This window comes from Schistocerca gregaria, chromosome 4 (genome assembly GCF_023897955.1).
Source record: "Schistocerca gregaria isolate iqSchGreg1 chromosome 4, iqSchGreg1.2, whole genome shotgun sequence".
Taxonomy (NCBI): Eukaryota; Metazoa; Arthropoda; class Insecta; order Orthoptera; family Acrididae; genus Schistocerca; species Schistocerca gregaria.
The window spans coordinates 790,921,573-790,943,433 of NC_064923.1; the positions used below are offsets into that span (position 1 = coordinate 790,921,573).

A 21,861-nucleotide genomic window follows, 5' to 3' on the forward strand; every position below is an offset into this window, starting at 1 on the left:
GGGCTACGGCGGGACGAAGCCACTCCGTCGTTTCTAGATCCCCGGTTTAATAGAAACATACACAAATGCTCCCTTAAAGAAACTCTCTTCCACGTCCTTCACCGGCTCTGACAGAATCACAGTGTCATCGGCGAACCTCGTAGTTTTTATTTCTTCTCCACAAACCTTAATTCTTACTCCAAAATTTTTCTTTGGTTTCGTTTGCTGCTTGCTCAATGTACAGATTGAATACCATCGGGGATAAGCTACAATCCTGTCTCATTCCCATCTCAACCACTACTTCGCTCTCATGTCCCTCGGCTCTTACAACGGACGTCTTGTACAAGTTGTGAATTGTTTTTCGCTCGCTGTACTTTACCCCTGCAACTTCAGAATTTCAAAGAGAGTTTTCCAATCAACATCATCAAAAGATTTCTCTGAGTCTACAAATGCTATAAACGGATGTTTGTCTTTCCTTATATTATAGAATTATATGTAGACAATTTATATTTTGAAACTTCCTGGCAGCGGACCGAGACTCGAACTCCCGAGTTCCAGTCTCGGTCCGGCACACAGTTTTAATCTGCCAGCAAGTTTCATATTTGCGCACACTCCACTGCAGAGTGAAAATCTCATTCTGGAATTTATATTTTATTGATACTGGCAAATTGTGTAAAGAGGATTTGAAACATAATGTAGGCATTCCTCTTGGGAGGCGTGAGCTGTGAATGCTTTACAACGGTGTGCAAGAGTGATGAAGACGCAAGCAGTGAGCTGTACCCGAATCGAGGGAGGTGAGACGGAAATCAGGGGACGGCCACGCTGTTTGCTGTCTCCAGCGGCTCGGCCCATGTACAACACAGGGGTTACGTATGTAGAGCGGCGACCGATACGGGCCTGGGACGCGAGTCGGTCTATAGGAACAAGCGGCTGTGTGCGAGGGCGGCTCATCAGCTCCAGCAGAGCCGGCAGGTCAGGGCAGGTAGATGGCCCTGTCAGTGCGTCCAGCCTCCCAAGTAGGGCTCTAAATGTGACCACTAAGCTCTGCACACTATGCTCTCGATACTGCGCAAACGTACTCCTTACACAATAGACGTCACTCGTTACAGAACGTAAATACTGAAGTATTCATTACACAAAAGTAAATTTCGCCTTGTGAGAAGAACCGAGGTCGTGAAAGCATAATGTGATTAAGCTATATTTCCTTGATAGATATTTCTCTTCTGTACGCTGCTGAATAGCCATTGTGGCTGCATTGGCATTAATACACTACTGGCCAATAAAATTGATGCACCACTACGATGACGTGCTACAGACGCGAAATTTAACTGACATGAAGAAGATGCCGTGATATACATATGATAAGCATTTCAGAGCATTCTCACAAGGTTGGCGCCGGTAGCGGCACCTACAACGTGCTGACATAAGGAAAGTTTCCAACCGATTTCTCATACACAAACAGTAGTTGACCGGCGTTGCCTGGCGAAACGTTGTTGTGGTTCCACGTGTAAGGAGGAGAAATGAGTATCATCACGATTCCGACTTTGATAAAGGTCGGATTGTAGCCTATCGCGATTGCGGTTTATCGTATAGCGACATTGCTGCTCGCGTTGGTCGAGATCCAATGACTGTTAGCAGAATTTGAAATCGGTGGGTTCAGGAGGGTATTACGGAACGCCGAGCCGGATCCCAACGGCCTCGTATCACTAGCAGTCGAGATGACAGGCATCTTATCCGCATGGCTGTAACGGATCGTGCAGCCACGTCTGACTCAATAGATGGGGACGTTTGCAAGACAACAACCATCTGCACGAACAGTTCGACGACATTTGCAGCAGCATGGACTATCAGCTCGGAGACCATGGTTGCGGTTACCCTTGACGTTGCATCACAGACAGGAGCGCCTGCGGTGGTGTACTCGACAACGAACCTGGGAGCACGAATGGCAAAACGTCATTTTTTTCGGATGAATCTAGGTTCTGTTTACATCATCATGATGGTCGCATCGTGTCTGGCGACATCACGGTGAACGCACATTGGAAACGTGTATTCGTCATCGCCATACTGACGTATCACTCGGCGTGATGGTATGGAGTGCCATCGGTTAAACGTGTCGGTCACCTCTTGTTCGCATTAACGGCACATTGAACAGTGGACGTTACATTTGAGATGTGTTACGACCCGTGGCTCTACCCTTCATTCGATCCCTGCGAAACCCTACATTTCAGCACGATAATGCATGACAGCGATTTGCAGGTCCTGTACGGGCTTTTCTGGACACAGAAAATGTGCGACTGCTGGCCTGGCCAGCACATTCTCCAGATCTCTCACCAATTGAAAACGTCTGGTCAATGGTGGCCGAGCAACTGGCTCGTCACAATACGCCAGTCACTACTCTCGATGAACTGTGGTATCGTGTTGAGGCTGCATGGGCAGCTGTACCTGTACACGCCATCCAAGCTCTATCTGACTCAATGCCCAGGCGCATCAAGGCCGTTATTACGGCCAGAGGTGGTTGTTCTGGGTACTGATTTCTCAGGATTTATGCACCCAAATTGCGTGAAAATGTAATCACATGTCAGTTCTAGTATAATATATTTGTCCAATGAATACCCGTTAATCATCTGCATTTCTTCTTGGTGTAGCAACTTTAATGGCCAGTAGTGTATGTATTTTCATTTAAGCTAATACGCGTTTCTGGCTTTTACACATCTTCAATTAGCGTAATACATATTTGAGACTTCAGTCAGTAAATAGTTACAGCATCGACAGCAAATTGGACGCTGGAGCTGCCTTGTGCGAAATAACAAATTTGTTTAACTAACACACTTCGCCAATTCCATAATTACGATGTATTGCTGTTCACGCGTACTTACTTTCTATTCTGTCTATTCTGTTTGCTGTTATTCCTAGCGTCGATGTCGATGTGTTATAGATGTGGCCCAAATACATTTATACTTCCATTTTGCACAAAAGCGGCCCATTATACGCCATTTTCACCCTTAAATCTTTGTTTGCATCCCAGATTACATTTATGGTCAAAGATTACATTTGGCTACATCCGTAATGGTGAGGATCGGAATAACAGCAAGCAGAACAGAAAGCAAGTACGCATAAACAGGAATACAACTCACGAGGTGTATTAGCTGAACAAGATGGCAGCTGTAATGTCCAATTTGCTCTAGATCTTGTAACTATGTACATCTGCATCATACTCCGCTAACCACCTAATGGTCTGTGGCGGAGGGTACTTCCGGTACCACTATCTGATCCCTCCAACCCTGTTCCACTCGCGAACAGTGCGTGGGAAGAACCATTGTAGGGAAGCCTCTGTATTGGCTCTAATTTCTCGAATTTTCTCCTCGTGGTCAATACGCCAGATGTATGTGGGGGAAGTAATATGTTGTCTGATCCTCCTGAAAAGTGCTATCCCGAAATTTCAATAGTATATCTCTCGTGATGCACGACACCTCTCTTGCAACGTCTGCCAGTGGAGTTTGTTTAGCATCTCCGTAACGCTCTCTCGCCAGCTAAACTATCCAGTGACGAAACGCGCCGCTCCTCGTTGGATCTTTTCTATCTCCTCTATCAGTCCTACCTGGTAGGGATCCCAGACCGAAGAACAATACTCAAAAATCGGGCGAACAAGCGCTTTATAAGCCACTTCTTTTGTGGATGAGTTATATTTCCTTAAGATTCTTCGGATGAATCTGAGTCTGGTGTCTGCTTTTCCCACTCTCTGTTTCATATGGTCATTCCAGAGAAGGCCGCTCTGGATAGTTACGCCCAGATATTTTACGAAGACGCTGTCTCCAGATGTTTGTCATCAACATTGTAGTTATGCTGTACTGGATTTCTTTTCCTATGTATGCGCAAAATGTTTCATTTATTTACGTTCTGGGCCAACTGCCAGAGCCTGCACCATTCATCAGTTCTCCGCAGGTCGTTCTGCAAACTCTTACTATCTTCTGGCGTTGCTACTTTGGTATAGGCAACTGCATCATCTACGAATAGCCTTAAAGAGCATCTGACGCTTTCTGCTAGATCATTTATATATACTTTGTAAACAGTAACGGCCCTATCACACTTCCCTGTGGTACTCCGAATATTACCTTTACATCTGTTGATTTAGTTGCGTTAGGAGCGACGTGCTGAGTTCTATGTGCAAGGAAGTCTTGAATCCAATCTCAGGTCTGCTCCGATACCCCGTAAGCTCGTATTTTTTTCATTGAACGACAATGCGGGATGGTGTCAAACGCCTTACTGAAATCAAGGAACACGTCATCAACCTGAGCACCGTTGTCCACTGAGCTGTGGATCTCTTGGAGGAACAGAGCGAGCTGAGTTTCGCAGGATCTCTGTTTGCGGAATCCAAGTTGATTTTTATAAAGGAGGTGTTCTTTTTCCAAAAATGTCATATTGTTGAGCATATAACATGTTCCATAATTCTGCAACAGATTGACGTCAACGACATAGGTCTCCAATTGTGTGGATCTATCTTACTGTCTTTCTTAAAAACGGGAATGACCTGCGCTTTTTTCCGTTGGTTAGGTACCTTTCGTTGCTCAAGCAATCTACGATAAAGTACTGCTAGAATGGGATCAAGTTCTTTCGCATAATTTTTATGGAATCTTCTAGCTATTTCATCTGGTCCTAAAGCCTTTCCATTACTAAGCTATTGCAGCTGCTTTCAATTCTGCGATCGGTTATCTCAGTATCGCCATTTCGACGTTCGTACGACGGTCAGATATATACGAGTATTACTCTAACCAAAAATACACTGGAGACCCAAAGCAACTGGAACACCTGACTAATATCGCGTAGAGTCCCCGCGAGCCCGCAGAAGTGCAGCAACGATGAGACATAGACTTGACTGATGTCTGAAGCAGTGCTGGAGCGAACTGACACCATGAATCGTGCAGGGCTGTCCATAAATCTGTCAGAGTACCAGGGGGAGTAGATTTCTTCTGAACAGTACGTTGCAAGCCATCCCAATGTTAACGTCTGGGGTCTCTGGTGGCATCGGAAGTGTTTAAACTCGGAAGTGTTCATGGGGCCACTGTGTAGCAATTCTGGACGTGTGGGTATCGCAGTGTCCTGCTGGAATTGCCCACGTCCGTCGTAATGCATGTTGTTGTTGTTGTTGTCTTCAGTCCTGAGACTGGTTTGATGCAGCTCTCGTCGTAATGCATAATGGACACGAATGGAAGAACGCAGCATGTCATTCTCAATGGAGAGAAGTCTTCCGAAGTAAGAGTGATTTCAGGTGTGCCGCAGGGGAGTGTCGTAGGACCGTTGCTATTCACAATATACATAAATGACCTTGCGGATGACATCGGAAGTTCACTGAGGCTTTTTGCGGATGTTGCTATGGTATATCGAGAGGTTGTAGCAATGGAAAATTGTACTGAAATACAGGAAGATCTGCAGCGAATTGACGCATGGTGCAGGGAGTGGCAATTGAGTCTCAATGTAGACAAGTGTAATGTGCTGCGAATACATAGAAAGAAAGATCCCTTATTATTTAGCTACAAAATAGCAGGTCAGCAACTGGAAGCAGTTAATTCCATAAAGTATCTGGGAGTGCGCATTAGGAGTGATTTAAAATGGAATGATCATATAAATCTGATCGTCGGTAAAGCAGATGCCAGACTGAGATTCATTGGAAGGAACATAAGGAAATGCAGTCCGAGAACAAAGGAAGTAGGTTACACTGCGCTTGTTCGCCCAATGCTTGAATATTGCTCTGCAGTGTGGGATCCGTACCAGATAGAATTGATAGAAGAGATAAAGAAGATCCAACGGAGAGGATCATTTAGTGATCGCGAAAGCGTTACGGAGATGATAGATAAACTCCAGTGGGACACTCTGCAGGAGAGACGCTCAGTAGCTCGGTACGGGATATTGATGGAGTTTCGAGAACATACCTTCACCGAAGAGTCAAGCAGTATATTGCTCTCTCCTACGTATATCTCGCGAAGAGACCATGAGGATAAAATCAGAGAGATTAGAGCCCACACAAAGGCACACCGACAGTCCTTCTTTCCACGAACAATACGAGACTAGAATAGAAGGGAGAACCGATAGAGGTACTCAGGGTACCCTCCGCCACACACCGTCAGGTGGCCTGCGGAGTATGGATGTAGATGTGGAATGGAAGCCGCGCGGAGTAGCCGCGTGGTCTATGGTGTCTTGTCACGGTCCGCGCGGCTACACTGTCGGTGGTTCGAGTCATCCCTTGGGCATGACTAAGTAGTGTGTAAGCTTAGGGACCGATGACCTTAGCAGTTTGGTCCCGTAAAACCTTACCATGAATTTCCAAAATTTTCCATGAATGGATGTAGGTGATCAGTCAGTATGATTACGTATGTGTCACCTGTTAAAGTCGTGCCTAGACGTATGAGGAGCGCCACATCACTCCAACTGCACACGCCCCACGCAATTACAGAGCCTCCACCAGCTTGAACAGCCCTTGCTGACATGCAGGGTCCACGGATTCATGAGGTTGTCTCCTTACAGGTACTCGTCCACTTCAGTGTATATACCAAAGTGACTGGTTGCTGTGTTTATTAAAATAAGCAGCAGAGACCAAGCAGTCATAACGGTGAAGAGTGGCTACTCACCATATTAGTAGGTGCCGAGATACAGGGTAATCAAAAAGTCGGCGTAAATTTGAAAACTGAATAAATCACGGAATAATGTAGATAGAGAGGTACAAATTGACACACATGCTTGGAATGGCATGGGGTTTTATTGGAACCGAAAAAAAATACAAAAGTTCAAAAAATTTCCGATAGATGGCGCTGGACAGCAAAACGTCAGTGACTGCGCATGACAATCGTGTGTAAAAGTAGCTGTAACGAGAGAGAGAATCAGATGTGCCAGCCGTCGCAGGATGTTGACGTTACTTGAAAAGGCGCTTTTAACAAAGCTGTATTATCATAATGGGGAATGTGCTAGTTCAGCGTTACGATCCTATCGCCATAGGAAGGAGATTAACGGGTAAAGGTCCGTTGACGAATGCAGCTGTGGCGAGAATGATTTCGAAGTTAAAAGCCACGTGTTGTTTAGACGATAGACCCCGTAGTGGCCGACCGAGCACAAGGCGTAATGCTGCTGAGAAGGTTCAGGAAGAAATGGAGACCGGCGGGTTCGTCCATTCACGGAGAAGTCAGAGCTCTTGCAGTCGCACGTCGCACCTGCATTCCATACACTGCTGTTTGGTTGACACTGAGACGTACCCTCCGATGCTATCCGCACAAAATCCATCGGCATCATGAACTGTTACCTGGCGATTTAGTGAAGCGGAGGGCATTTGCGGTGTGGGCGTTTCAAAAGTTGGCGGAACATGGCAATTGGTCGAGTAACGTGTTAAGGACCGACGAAGCTCATTTCACGCTCCGAGTGCCTGTCAACGACCACAACTGCAGAATTTGGGCTACCGAAAATCCTAGAACTGTCGTGGAAACTGCATTTGCAAGACGAGAAAGTCACGGTATGGGTTGGATTTACCACATCTACCGTTATCGGGGCCTTCTTTTTTCTTCGAGGAAATGCGTGATTCTGGTTTTGTAACTGCTACCATGGCGGGTGAGAAGTGCGCCGATATGTTACAGAATCGCATCATCCCCAGCCTGTCTGATAAACACCTGCTGGAACGTACGATGTTTATGCAGGATGGCGGTCCACCCCATATTGCTAGACGCGTGAAAGATCTCTTGCGCGCGTCGTTTGGTGATAATCGTGTGCTCAGCCGCCACTTTCGTCATGCTTGGCCTCCCAGGTCCCCAGACCTCAGTCCGTGTGATTATTGGCCTTGGAGTTACCTGAAGTCGCAAGTGTATCGTGATCGACCGACATCTCTAGGGATGCTGAAGGACAACGTCACGCCAACGCCTCACCATAACTCCGGACATGCTTTACAGTGCTGTTCACAACATTATTCCTCGACTACAGCTATTGTTGAGGAATGATGGTGGGAATATTGAGCATTTCCTGTAAAGAACATCATCTTTGCTTTGTCTTACTTTGTTATGCCAATTATTGCTATTCTGATCAGATGAAGCGCCATCTGTCGGACATTTCTTGAACTTTTGTATTTTTTGGTTCTAATAAAACCCTATGTCATTCCAAGCATGTGTCAATTTGTACCTCTCTATCTACATTATTCCGTGATTTATTCAGTTTTCAGATTTATACTGACTTTTTGACCACCCGGTACTTTTGACTAGATAGTGTGTAATGTTGATGCATTAATTTGTTCTGAAAGCGGTGCTGATATTCAAGACAATAAAAGCGGATTAAAAGCTGTGAGCTATCTGGGGAAGTTAACCTTGCATTACTGAACAACTGTTTCACCAGGTATCCAGTCTATCTTACCAAATTCCCAACCAGACTAACGTTAATTATAATCTTTTAGTAGTCATTTTACGATAGCTGGTGATATATATATACAAAAAGACAATTAAAATAAAAAGAAATAAATCAGTTTATATTTGGACATTTATTTTATCATTGACCATTGTTCCGTTAAAATTTCAGCACATTAAACTTGATTCATAACTAAACGGGTGCCTTATTTAGGACTGTGAAAATGTTTGTAATCTTACGGAACACATCAAATATGGAGCCAAGATTGGGAGACTGCATACAACACTGCATTCATAAAATAACACACGAAGAACGTTGAAACATATGCAAGAGGAAATTAACCACAACCAACCGATTCAATTTTCACCCAAAGAAGTTACGTTCGTAGCGCAATCCTGTCCGTCATGAAATTACCACACACTGGTATACTAAATTAGTTCTAACTCTCTGTGAAATCTTCCCGAAAAGAATAGCTGAGGGCTACTTTGATGATTACAATACATGCTTCACGTTGTCAACTTGGTTTACACAAAGAGTGTAAGTCCACAATAATTCTTATAATTAAAATAAATTAGATCGAAAAGCAATTTACAAAAGAAAAATCTTGAACTGGTTACTATCGTCTTACTATTAACCTGATGGGTCAAACAACTGTATAAGCACGTGGTACTGGTCTCACAAAGTACACCGCACGTGGGTTGATCATAAAGAAAAGTTGCTATACTGAAAAATATTGTCAAGACGAGATGTTATAATCTCACGCACATTTGCATTTAAGATTGATGATCTTAGAGTTATGGATCATCCACATGTGGTTCCACTTTACTCACAAAGTAGTGACAAAGCAACTACTGGAAGATATTCTGAACTTCACACTCGAATTACTCTTCGTTGCAGTTTAAGATGACATTAGATATTTTAGATCTAAACCTGAAATAAAGGTGATTAAATTTTCAGTTAGGCTGAACTCAAGAAATCCATTGTCCTACGGACTTAGCAGAGACGCGCTTAGCCGGAGGTCTTACCACTTCAGACGCTCGCCGCGCACAGACTGTTGCGGGCCCCTACCGAGGGTGCTTCACAGATACAAACGGAAGTGACCAGAGAGGCAGCTCCCTATACCAACATGACAAGGTACGGACAGTACCATACTGAGAATAGAAACCTCTTTGCTTTTAGAAAGCGTAGCTACCTGTTCTGACGTTGGTCCTACTGTTCTCTAGCAGACAGGCTTGTCTGCTACCATCAGGCATGCAACTAGAAATACATTTGCTCATTCATCCTTTCACACAGAAGGGAAGGGGGATGACAGTATCTTATCATATACAGTATACAGGGTGTTACAAAAAGGTACGGGCAAACTTTCAGGAAACATTCCTCACACACAAAGAAAATATGTTATGTGGACATGTGTCCGGAAACGCTTACTTTCCATGTTAGAGTTCATTTTATGACTTCTCTTCAAATTACATTTATCATGGAATGGACACACACAGCAACTGAACGTACCAGCGTGACTTCAAACACTTTGTTACAGGAAATGTTCAAAATGTCCTCCGTTAGCGAGGATACATGCATCCACCCTCCGTCGAATGGAATCCCTGATGCGCTAATGCAGCCCTGGAGAATGGCGTGTTGTATCACAGCCGTCCACAATACGAGCACGAAGAGTCTCTACATTTGGTACCAGGATTGCGTAGACAAGAGCTTTCAAATGCTCTATAAATGAAAATCAAGAGGGTTGAGGTCAGGAGAGCGTGGAGGCCATGGAATTGGTCCGCCTCTACCAATCCATCGGTCACCGAATCTGTTGTTGAGAAGCGTACGAACACTTCGACTGAAATGTGCAGGAGCTCCATCGTGCATGAACCACATGTTGTGTCGTACTTGTAAAGGCACATGTTCTAGCAGCACAGGTAGAGTATCCCGTATGAAATCATGATAACGTGCTCCATTGAGCGTAGGTGGAAGAACATGGGGCACAGTCAAGAGATCACCAACAATGCCTGCCCAAACGTTCACAGAAAATCTGTGTTGAGTACGTGATTGCACAATTGCGTGCGGATTCTCGTCAGCCCACACATGTTGATTGTGAAAATTTACAATTTGATCACGTTGGAATGAAGCCTCATCCGTAAAGAGGACATTTGCACTGAAATGAGGATTGACACATTGTTGGATGAACCATTCGCAGAAGTGTACCCGTGGAGGCCAATCAGCTGCTGATAGTGCCTGCATACGCTGTACATGGTACGGAAGCAACTGGTTCTCCCGTAGCACTCTCCATACAGTGACGTGGTCAACGATACCTTGTACAGCAGCAACTTCTCTGACGCTGACACTAGGGTTATCGTCAACTGCACGAAGAACTGCCTCGTCCATTGCAGGTGTCCTCGTCGTTCTAGGTCTTCCCCAGTCGCGAGTCATAGGTTGGAATGTTCTGTGCTCCCTAAGACGCCTATCAATTGCCTCGAACGCCTTCCTGTCGGGACAGCTTCGTTCTGGAAATCTGTGTCGATACAAACGTGCCGCGCCACGGCTATTGCCCCGTGCTAATCCATACATCAAATGAGCATCTGCCAACTCCACATTTGTAAACATTGCACTGACTGCGGAACCACGTTCGTGATGAACACTAACCTGTTGATGCTACGTACTGATGTGCTTGATGCTAGTACTGTAGAGCAATGAGTCGCGTGTCAACACAAGCACCGAAGTCAACATCACCTTCCTTCAGTTGGGCCAACTGGCGGTGAATCGGGGAAGTACAGTACATACTGACGAAACTAAAATGAGCTGTACATGGACATTAAGCGTTTCCGGACACATGTCCACATAACATATTTTCTTTGTTTGTTTGTGAGGAATGTTTGCTGAATGTTTGGCCGTACCTTTTTGTAACGCCCTGTATAAAAGAAAGATGATGTAGGTTCCGTTTGAGACGGTGTGACATGAATTACATATAAACTGTATTTTAAAGTGTAGTGGTGTGACAGATGGTTCTTGGTTATGAGTACAAGTAGCGCGTTCCACTGCTCAGTCTCCACCCAGAAAGAGTCAGAAACACCACAGCAAATTTAGAAGTGGTATGTATGCCGTAAATGACAACAGATTTAAGAAATTAACATGAAAGGAATCCAGCAGAGACCTTGCAAGTGTCTACCTCTGGGGCTAGCTGCGCAGTGGCTGAGAGGTGTGTGGTGTGTGTGCGGCGGCAGGACGAGGTGGTGCTGCTGGTGCGGCGTGTGGCGCGCAACTTCCGCGGCAGCGGCGGCTCCGGGTCGGCGTCGGCGTCGGGCAGCGGCGCCGGCAGCAGCGACGACGCGGGCGGCGGGGGCGGCGGGGGCGGCTGCGGCCAGGGCGAGGCGGAGGGCATCGCCATGGCCGTGGTGTCGCCCGCCGTGTCCTGACACCGGCCCGCCACGCCGGCGGCTGCGGCGGCGGCGGCGGCAGGGGCGGCGGCCAGCCCCACGGCGGGAGAGCCGCCGCCTCCGCCCCACGGCCTCGTCTCGTCCGCTTCCACCCCCAAGAAGTACCCTCCGCCGCCCCCGCCTCCGCCCCCACCGGCGTTGCCACAGAACAAGCACCACAGCCTGCCCCGCCGCGCCAAGACGACAGAGCAGCCGCGCGGACACCACCATCACCACCACCACCAGGCGAGTCCCAGACCCCGCTCCTAGCTGCAGCCCTTAAGGCCACTGCTGTGAAGTCCAAGATTCACTGACGAAATCCTTGTACACGGTGTCCCAGGAAGAATCCATACAAATTATAAAAATTGCATGTACGCACGAGTGTGTGAGTGCATGCGCGCGCGAGTGTGTGTGTGTGTGTGTGTGTGTGTGTGTGTGTGTGTGTGTGTGTGTGTGTGTGTGTGCGTGTGTGTGTTCGTCGCACACCTCCTCCTAAAGCACATAACCTATTTCAAGCAACCTTGGTACATTTATACCTTCATGTATCTTACTGTCAGACGACAATCGCTGTTGGGGTACGAAGCACGTAGCTATCAAATGAGTGGGACTGAAAAAGAAGCGTAGCCAGCGACTCGTCGATTCCCAGACTTTATTTTATTTATTATTATTATTTGTTGAGAATGAGAGCACTTAGCGACTTGCAACAAACCTTACTTAAAATTTTGTCTTGCTGACAAAGCCTCCACAATGAGGAAAGGAAAAATGTTTATCGCTCACTATCTTCTCCGCTGTTTATGCAGTAAAAGTGCCACATGAGACATGAAGTTAAAATTTATTACTTTTTTTGAAACTTCCTGACAGATTAAAACTGTGTGCCGAACCGACACTCGAACTCGGGACCTTTGCCTTTCGCGGGCAAGTGCTCTGCCAACTGAGCTACCCAAACACGACTCACGCCCCGTCCTCACAGCCGTACTTCTGAGAGTATCTCGTCTCCTACCTTCCAAAACTTTGCAGGGGAGTTTCTGTAAAGTCTGGAAGGTAGGAGGCGAGATACTGGCAGAAGTAAGGCTCTGAGGACGGGGCGTGAGTCGTGCTTGGGTAACTCGGCCGGCACAGTAGCTCAGCGTGTTCGGTCAGACGGTTAGCTGCCATCTGTAATAAAAAAAACTGAGTGAATGGATCATAACGAACTTCAAAGGGCGTCTGGGGACGTCCGCCACGAACAAATGCAACGAACTATAACGAACAAAATGGAAAAAGGTGGTAGAGCACTTGCCCGCCAAAGGCAAACGTCCCGAGCTCGAGTCTCGGTAGGGCACACAGTTTTAATCTGCCAGGAAGTTTCATATCAGCGCACACTCGCTGCAGAGTGAAAATCTCATTCTATTACTTTTTTTTAGCAACTGTATTCGCAATAGCCGGCCGCTGTGGCCGAGCGGTTCTAGGCGCTTCAGTCAGGAACCGCGCTGCTGCTAGGGTCGCAGTTTCGAATACTGTCTCGGACATGGATGTGTGTGATGTCCTTAGGTTAGTTAGGTTTAAGTAGTTCTATGTCTAGGGGACTGATGACCTCAGATGTAAAGTCCCATAGTGTTTAGAGCCATTTGAACCATTTTCATTCGCTTACATTTTACAGACAGTTTACAATCATACCACTGAATGTAGGTCGAAAGTTATATCAGCATACAACACATGGTTCAGGAGGTATGTCATAAACAATGAGATGCGTGAAAAACTGCCGCATCACGCATGACGTTTAAATGTATTAATTCGTTGCTACTTACTCTATTCGCAATAAATTTCGAACACAATAACCACATATGCCGCTGAATGTACTGAATGCACCGACAACATCATATCAAAGTACGACACATGGTTTAGGAGGTATGAGATCATAAACGATAAGATGCGTAAAAATTGCAACATCGTGCATGACGTTTGTATTTATTACTTCTTTGATGCTAACACCATTGGCAACGTTTTTTCCAGACAGTATCCACGTATTCCCTGTGAATGTATCTATAAAATTACACTACTGGCAATTAAAATTGCTACACCAAGAAGAAATGCGCATGGTAATCGGGTATTCATTGGACAAATATATTATACTAAAACTGACATGTGATTACATTTTCACGCAATTTGGGTGCATAGATCCAGTGAAATCAGTACCCACAACAACCACCTCTGGCCGTAATAATGGTCAAACAGAGCTTGGATGGCGTGTACAGGTGCAGCTGCCCATGCAGCTTCAACACGATACCACAGTTCATCAAGGGTAGTGACTGGCATATTGTGACAAGCCAGTTGCTGGGCCACCATTGATCCGACGTTTTCAGTTGGTGAGAGATCTGGGCAATGTGGTGGCCAAGGCTGCAGTGGAACATTTTCTGTATACAGAAAAGGCCCGTACGGGATCTACAACATGCGGTCGTGCATCATCCTGCTGAAATGTAAGGTTTCACAGGGATCGAATGATGGGTAGATCCAAGGGTCGTAACACATCTGAAATGTAACGTCCACTGTTCAAAGTGCCGTCAATGCGAACAAGAGGTGACCGAGACGTGTAACCAATGGCACCCCATACCATCACGCCGGCTGATACGCCAGTATGGCGATGACGAATACACGCTTCCAATGTACGTTCACCGCCATGTACAGAGTAAACCACAGCAAGCGCTGCTGTCTGTAAAGCAGCGTCAAAGGTAACTGCAGCCATGGTCTCCGAGCTGATAGTCCATGCTGCTGCAAACGTCGTCGAACTGTCGTGCAGATGGTTGCTGTATTGCAAACGTTCCCATCTGTTGACTCAGGGATCGAGACATGGCTGCACGATCCGTTACAGCCATGCGGATAAAATACCTGTCATCTCGACTGGTACTGATACGAGGCCGCTGGGATCCAGCACTGCGTTCCGTATTACCCTCCTGAAGCCGCCGATTCCATATTCTGCTAACAGTCATTGGATCTCGACCAACGCTAGCAGCAGTGTCGCGATACGATAAACAGCAATCGCGATAGCCTATAATCCGACCTTTATCAAAGTCGGAAACGTAATGGTACGCATTTCTCCTCTTTACACGGGGCATCACAACAATGTTTCACCAGGTAACGCCGTTCAACTGCTGTTTGTGTATGAGAAACCGGTTGGAAACTTTCCTTATGTCAGCATGCTCTGAAAAGCTAATCATTTGCATATCACAGCATCTTCTTCCTGTCGGTTAAATTTCGCATCTGTAGCACGTCATCTTCGTGGTGTAGCAGTTTTAATGGCCAGCAGTGTATATAACTGTACGACTCATAGTTCGGAAGAGAAGACGTCATAAACATTAATCACAACGCCAGGCACTGCGTGGTACGTGTGTGGACGCACAGTATAAAAAAATACCTAGACAATTCCAGTTTTCTCCGATACTTTTCGGTATGCATGAATGTAACAGGAACATATGCACTATGCTGAATGTTTTCCAAGAAATAACACACTTAAACAGTGCAACATGCGTTTTACGAAGTACCAGCTGAAAAAAATATGTATTTTTAAAACGTTCTTCTCTAAGCATTATCGTACACTTCACAATAGACATGTTGTACAGTCTGCAATAAATGTTTCAATATCCCACCGTCAACTTCAACGCATTTGTGCTCTCCTTACAGAACATGTTCTGTTACTTTTCTGAGAGCCTCCGCGCGTTCTCTAATGAGGGCAGCAGAGTACGTGAATGCGATCAAGCAGTTCATCTCGCGGATTCAGCTTTCGTTTGTACACCTATGAACTTTTATTATTATTTAGCGCATGATTCACAAAATTATATTTTATATTTACGTACAATGAATTTGGTACAAGATAAGATAAAATGATACGAATTATTGCTGGCAAATATGGAAATTCCCGTTACAAACTTTTAGGACTTGTAGAGAGAAGTGAGTAAATAACATTCTGAATAGCAACCCATTGCCGGCCTGTGTGGCCGTGCAGTTCTAGGCGCTTCAGTCTGGAACCGCGTGATCGCTACGGTCGCAGGTTCGAATCCTGCCTCGGGCGTGGATGTGTGTGATGTCCTTAAGATGTTTAGGTTTAAGTAGTTCTAAGTTCTAGGGGACTGATGACCACAAATGTCAAGTCCCATAGTGCTCAGAGACAACTGAACCATTTGAACCACGCAACTCATGTCCGAAAACGTTCCGTTTCACGTGTTTCACTCATCCAGCTCTACTTGAGGAACTGAATCATGGGTGATGTAGTACAATTATTAGGTAACAAGCCGAAAGGAAACATAATGAAACAGATTTTTATCAATTAAGCAGATTTGTCCGTATAAACACGTAAACATTTTGTGTTTACATTATTCCAAAACAAAAAGAAAGAACCCAGCGTATCGCACGTATAGAGCAGTACTGACGCATTAAAACAGCGGCTCGATGTGGTGACCACCATTGTTGTTACAGACATTGCCCCTACGGAGCATGTTCTGGTACACATTCTCCACCTCACCTGGTGCCTCTTCAGTTTCTAGCGTAGCAGCCAGATCTTCTCCTGTCTCTACAGGAGTCTCGTAAATTAAACTTTTTTGGAAGGCAGAGGGTAAGTGACAGCAGGAGAGCGTCTGGCGTGGTATACGTCATCCTGTCTACTCTATTGCATATCAGGACAAGCAACTCTGAGATCTTTCTCTTTCCCTCAGCACACGTGGACGCGATGTACACCTGAAACGAAACAGTCGTAAAAACGGAAAGGCGACGTTTCCGGTCATGGGTCCGTATTCAAAGTACTGTGTACTCACTCCCTTCCAGAAGTCTGTAACGAGGATTCCCGAAAACCCTGCTTAGCGCGTGATCATTCGGCATACTTCATTACGTCATGCTGCCAGAGATTGTGTTCATATCTTTGCTGGTGGCAGCACCGCTCTCTTACGAAGACATACCACTCAATGCATTTGCCTATGTCTTCTCAGCAACAAGAACTCGCTTCCATTCACTACTAACGACAAGAGGACACGACAGTCGGATTTTTATAAATTTTTTATATTTATGGTTCGTGAAGTTCAGAACTCAAAAATCAATCATCCAAAACAATTCGATGCAACTCTCAAAATTCTCGAGAAAATCGATTTTGAAATTTTTCAAGCTTCATTAATTCCGTAAGCTAAGGCAAGTATGTCGACAGGCAGCTTAGCTCTGTGATAGAGTGCTCCCATCGGTGTCTTGCTCCGATTCTCAGCTGGTGCACATTTATAAACGGAGGTGCAAGTCCTACGAGCATTTTAGTGAAGAGTAAAATATACAAAGAAGAAAAAATATCGGTTGCGATCGAGGCTGTTAATTGATGGAGTTCTGGTTCGAGTCTCATTTAGCCCATTATCTTTTTGTTCGTTTTTTCCTCCTTCATTTCGAATACCTGTCATTTAAATATAAAATTAATCAAATATATTCTATATTTACGGATTATTGCGTCGGTTCACGGAGGAACGAACACATATTAAATACTCGAATACATAGTATTAATGATCCATGTTACAGTATATTCAAATATTAAAACTGTATAAATGTATAAACCAAAAATATATTTTACAAATGAATAATGGCGCAGGCTACTATATCATATGGACAAATGGGTGAATGCGAGGAACAGGCCGAGAAAGGAGGAGGGTGAAAGAAATGGTTCAAATGGTTCTAAGCACTATGGGACATCTGAGGTCATCATTTCTCTAGACTTAGAACTACTTAAACCTAACTAACCTAAGGACATCACGCACATCCATGCCCGAGGCAGGATTCGAACCTGCGACCGCAGCAGCAGCTCGGTTCCGGACTGAAGCGCCTACAACCGCTCGGCCACAGCGGCCAGCAGGGAGAAAGAAGCCTACGGAATGTTTGTGTGGAACAGTCATAGAAAGCTTATTATCTAAAACCGAGAGAAATAATAAACGACTGCTGCTACTTCATTAAGGACGAGTAATTCAACTGTGTTTCGTCATTAAGGTCAAGATTCTTTGATTAATAAACACTAGTCAAAGATTCATGACATAGTCCCTAATGACAAAATAAAGTTCCACTATTCACCCTTATTAAAGTAGCACCAGCCAGTTATTATTCCTCTCGCAATTAGATAATAAACTTGTTATAACTGTTCCTCACACACATCCCACAGACTTTTTTTCTCCCTCTCCCCTCCCCCTCTTTTTCGGCCTGTTCGTCACATTCAGGGTGCACATATGACATAGTATCCCGTGTCGTTATTCACTTGAGCAACGTATTTGGTTTATACAATACATTCGTATAGTTTTAATACTTCCGTATACTGTAATACAAAATCTATTTCTTCAGAGTCTGTTTGGGTACTACATTATGCTCGTGTTTTGTATCAACATAGTCATAAAAGGTCACATTTATTTGTACAACAAATTTTTCACAGCTATGAACTCTCGCTGAAGTTGCGTGGACTATCTGGTTAGTATTAAGTTATCTGTCGATGGCCTAAGAAACCGAAAGCCGGTTCATAACGAACTGTAAAATAAATATTATTATGGAACCTTAATGCTGTGTATTAAGATTTTTAAAATTTGTGTTAATTAATGCATATCTGTCATTTTATGAAAATACAAGTCTTTTTTTTTACGTCTAATTAAGCACCGCGCGGGTAGCCACGCAGTCTAGGGCGCATTGTCACGGTCCACGGGACTCCCCCCGTCGGAGGTTCGAGTCCTCCCTCGGGTATGGGTGTATGTGTTGTCCTTAGCGTAAGTTAGTTTAAGTTAGATTAAGTAGTGCGTAAGCTTGGGGACCGATGACCTCAGCATTTAGGTCCCATAAGACCTTACCACATATTTCCAGAAATGTTCTAATTAAGTATCACATACAAAACTCCAGCTTTCATTCCAAATACAAATTCTTAACAAAGGATCGTTCCAATTCTTAAAAAGATACGAATTTTTTCATCTTTATGTATATTACTCTACACGGAAATGCTCCTTCACAATCGTTACCGTAGGCGCGTCCACAATGGACGTATTTCGTTAAGTTACAATTCCTTGAACAAGGGCGGCCAACAATGCAATGCAGTGCTAATATCAACACCGTTAATACATTTACCTTCTAGTACATCTTGTACTGAAGCTCAAAAGGAAGTTCCTCCTATAATGTCTTTCATACGAACAGTTGCGCTCCGAGGAATAAAACTTGTTCATTGTCCAGAGAGTGTAAAGCTAACTTTACAGAACCAGTGTTATACCATAGTTGGACGCGCTCTATCATTCAGCTTAAATTTACATGAAATATGGAAAATGAGATGTTCTCAATAAAGGTACAGTGTCTGTGTACCTCAGTTCGAACATGTAACCAGATACATATCAAGTTCACTGGGAGCTGAGGATGATATGGCAGTACAATGAGATGCCATACTTAATTGGGGGGAGGGGGGGGGGGCGTATTAAATCGATCCTAGCCGTATAAGTATGGGTTCTGCGGCTTCTGGAAGTTTCCCCACATTCATTCAGCAGAATGCTGGGCATGGCTTCCAGTTCGAATATACAACCTAAAATATATGGTTTTCAATACGTATTACTTCAACTTTATTTATTGCATGCAACATTAAATGTAGAAGACACGAAGGTAATGAGATAGCTCCACGAAAGAGATCAGATTTATATGAGAAAATCAAGTGCAATATAAAGCTTCTATTTTGAACAGTCATCTTTTAAAGTTTATTCCTTGCCTAACTTTCGAGGTCAATGATACGGTTTAAGTGGATGTTGTTGTAGATATCCAACAAGATTTTGTAGATCGTTCTGAGGTTGTATTTCTTCCTATTTCAGATTCTTAATTTTCCGTAATAATCTACGACACAGGAACGAATATTTCTTTAGTAAATATTACTAACTTGTCAGTTACATGTTGGGTTTAATCATATTAGGATATAATTCCTTATTACTGAAAACCAAAAATAATCGTCCACAATCATTTTTACGATATAAAGATAGACTGAAGAGTCAAAACATTACGAGCACTGCGAGAATGAGGGCAGCCTGGCCGCGTTGGGGACACATGAGCAAATTGGGAAATCCACAGCCATAAACTACTTTGACAATGGGCAGACTGTTATGGCCTGGCACATATAAACGAGCGTTTAGAAACGGCAATGCTCGGCGGTTGTTTGCTAGTTACTGTCGTGAGCGTCTATAGAAACTGACTGAAGGACGGTAAAACGAGGAATACGACACAACGTGTTGGATATCCACGTCTCATCACATAAGGTGGAGGTCTGAGGCTAGCCCGCTCTGTAAAGCAGGATAGAGGATGATCTGTGGCAGAACTGATAAAATAATAAGATGCTAGCGTTGGCACAAATGCTTAGTAGCACATTGTTTAGAACACATTGTTGAACATGCTGCTCCGCAGCAGGTAGCCCCCACGTTGACCCCCGGGCAGCGTCAATTACAACTGCAGTTGGCACAGGATCGTCAAGAAAGACCGTGGATCAATGGAAACGCATAGCTTTGTAGGATATATCACATTTCTTGTTGCACTAAGTCGGTGGTCGTGTCCGGATACGACACCATTCAGACGAATGGCTAATCAAACATATATCACACCATGGACGCAAACTGGTGATGAAGGTATTAAGCTATGGGGCTGTGGGGGATATTCACATGGGCCTCCATTAGATTAGATTAGATTTACTTTCATTCCAATTGATCCGCAGTGAGAAGGTCCTCCATGATGTAGAACATGTCAGAAAAACAACAACACATTACAAATATTTACAACTCAAACAAATAAGTTAATGTACCATTCCACAGGTCCCAAGCGGAATGATCGTCATTTTTTAATGAACACTATATGAAAGGATCATTTTACAAATACTAATGCACTGAATTTAAAATAAAGAAAGCTTTTTTATTTATTTATAAAGTAATAAATGTGTAATACAACTACTATTTGTGTTGTTGTTGTTGTTGTTGTTGTCTTGAGTCCTGAGACTGGTTTGATGCAGCTCTCCATGCTACTCTATCCTGCGCAAGCCTCTTCATCTCCCAGTACCTACTGCAACCTACATCCTTCTGAATCTGCTTAGTGTATTCATCTCTTGGTCTACCTCTACGATTTTTACCCTCCACGCTGCCCTCCAATGCTAAATTTGTGATCCCTTGATGCCTCAGAACATGTCCTACCAACCGATCCCTTCTTCTAGTCAAGTTGTTCCACAAACTTCTCTTCTCCCCAATCCTATTCAATGCCTCCTCGTTAGTTATGTGATCTACCCATCTAATCTTCAGCATTCTTCTGTAGCATCACCTTTCGAAAGCTTCTATTCTCTTCTTGTCCAAACCAGTTATCGTCCATGTTTCACTTCCATACATGGCTACACTCCATACAAATACTTTCAGAAACGACCTCCTGATACATAAATCTATATTCGATGTTAACAAATTTCTCTTCTTCAGAAACGCTTTTCTTGCCATTGCCAGTCTACATTTTTTATCCTCTCTACTTCGACCATCATCAGTTATTTTGCTCCCCAAATAGCAAAACTCCTTTACTACTTTAAGTGTCTCATTTCCTAATCTAATTCGCTCAGCATCACCCGATTTAATTTGACTACATTCCATTATCCTCGTTTTGCTTTTGTTGATGTTCATCTTATATCCTCCTTTCAAGACACTGTCCATTGCGTTCAACTGCTCTTCTAAGTCCTTTGCCGTCTCTGACAGAATTACAATGTCATCGGCGAACCTCAAAGTTTTTACTTCTTCTCCATGAATTTTAATACCTACTCCAAATTTTTCTTTTGTTTCCTTTGCTGCTTGCTCAATATACAGATTGAATAACATCGGGGAGAGGCTACAGCCCTGTCTCACTCCTTTCCCAACCACTGCTTCCCTTTCATGCCCCTCGACTCATATGACTGCCATCTGGTTTCTGTACAAATTGTAAATAGCCTTTCGCTACCTGTATTTTACCCCTGCCACCTTCAGAATTTGAAAAAGAGTATTCCAGTCAACATTGTCAAAAGCTTTCTCTAAGTCTACAAATGCTAGAAACGTAGGTTTGCCTTTTCTTAATCTTTCTTCTAAGATAAGTCGTAAGGTCAGTATTGCCTCAC

The 21,861-nt window shown here is 44.3% G+C and overlaps 1 protein-coding gene across 1 annotated transcript in view; it reads left to right on the plus strand.

Moving 5' to 3' along the window:
* The window catches only part of LOC126267939 (uncharacterized), an 892,931-nt gene that overhangs the window by 844,915 nt on the left and 26,155 nt on the right, over positions 1 to 21,861 (plus strand). The window lies entirely within an intron of this gene.